The sequence below is a fragment of the Penaeus chinensis genome, chromosome 39, assembly GCF_019202785.1.
Source record: "Penaeus chinensis breed Huanghai No. 1 chromosome 39, ASM1920278v2, whole genome shotgun sequence".
NCBI classification, from domain to species: domain Eukaryota; kingdom Metazoa; phylum Arthropoda; class Malacostraca; order Decapoda; family Penaeidae; genus Penaeus; species Penaeus chinensis.
Window position 1 is genome coordinate 20,457,494 of NC_061857.1, and position 2,102 is coordinate 20,459,595.

Sequence of the window (2,102 nt, forward strand, 5' to 3'; positions counted from 1 at the left end):
TCATTCGACAAGTTTTTTTTATGGATTATCATATCAATGTGATTAATCTTTTGGTTTACTTACGTGGGTTATAGTTTACGTTATAACTTATACCGCTCTAGATTTCATAACAGTGAGAGTGGTGGTGATAGGTGTTGTAATGGAACTATAAGACTATAATAATGGTAGTAAAAATAATTATAATCATAGTAATGACGATTGTAATGGTAATAATGATAATAACAATGATGATAATGATCATAATGACAGTGATCATAGTGATGATGATAATAATGATGATAATAATAATAATAATAATAATAATAATAATAATAATAATAATAAAACATAGTAATAAGGATAATAATAACGATAATAACAGTGATGATGATAATTGTTAATAATAATAATTATTAAGAGTGATTATTGATAGCAATACCGTTTGTTATTATAATTGTTGTCACTATTGTCTTTATCAATAAGATTATAGTTCTAATAATATTATGAATGGTAATAGTTGTAATAGTAATTATTATTATTATTATCATTACTATCCCCCCAATCCCTTGCCCGTTGTTGTCGTGGGGGGGCTTAGGAGGCTGGGGAACTCCCCAACCTTGGGACTCAGCCCTCGACTCAACAAATTTTGCATGGTCTTTTTTTCCCCTCCTACTTTTTCGTTTCTGTCCCTTCACCAACCCCTTCTACTATCCACTTCCTAAGGTGTGAGAGCCGTGCTGAAAGGATGAAAGGCTGACTTTGTGCCAGTCCTGAACGGCCTGAGGGAGCCATGGGCACGGTATTCCCCTGCTTTAGTTGTCTAGCCCTTACCCCTCAAGCGACCCTGAGGGGTGGACCATTTCTCTCCCCAACATACTCCAGGCTTATCATGGCCAACAATGAATAACCATTAACCATTAACCATACCATTATTAGAGGCAATTGCCTCTTCATCAAATAGCTCCACCAATTCAAACTCGCCCGATTCCCTGACCCCAGGCTCTCCTTTGACCACGGCTCTGAACACTACAACTAATACCCCCTCCTCAATGCTGACTAGTACAGTATCCACCCTAATCAACATCCCAGGAGACATTTCTACTCCCAACATGCTCAACTTCAACAACTATACCCCCACAACCTTCTTCATCAACTACCCCATCCTCCCTTATTACTACCTTACAACCTTATTGTCCACCTTCCCATAACACTACCTCCCTCAACACTACTCCCTCTTCCACATGCCCCCGTCCTTCTACTACCCCCATCTCTACAAAATTCTTAAATAATCTATTTAGCCCAGCCAAATGGGACCGATTTTCGTGATCCCTCCCACAACTTCTCACACTGTCTGCTTTGACAACCTGTTTTCATTCCTCAAATGCATATACATCCTTCACTTGATCTAACCCCTATACATTACCTTACCCAACCTTAACCATTTACTCGTCAATTCCTTTGCCCAACTTTGACAACTAATCACTACCTCAACCACCCTTCACTACCATTTACTATAGTGCTACATGACCTTGGATGTCTAGCACATTTATTTTGCTTTTAACCATTAACCATTAACCATTATCATTACTATTATCATTATCGCTGTTATTCTCATTATTATTATCATCATCACTTATTAGTATTATTATTATTGCTATTATTATTATTATTGTTATTGATAATATCATTATTATCGGTATCATTATTTTTTGTTATGTTATTATTGTTATTACTACTATTGTTATTATCATCATTGTTATTATTATTATCATTATCATCATTGCTACCATTGCTATCATTATTGTAATCATCATTAGTATTATCAGTATTTTAGTATTATTATAATAACTAATATCACAACCATTAATATTGTATCCTCGCTGTACTGAACAATGCTAAGGTGAAAACTAGCAAGAGAAGACTTGTTATCACCGCCAATTTGCGCCAGGGGTTGTTAGCAACAGAATCTTGAAGCAGATCACTAGAATGATTAATTACAATAAGTACTACAAAAAAGACTTTCAAGGTGGAGGTATTCTGGTTAAAAGTCCTCGGAATTAAAGTTGTTTTTTCGGATTATTGTTGTCAGCGTGTGACTGTGGGTTGACAGTGTGACGTCATCA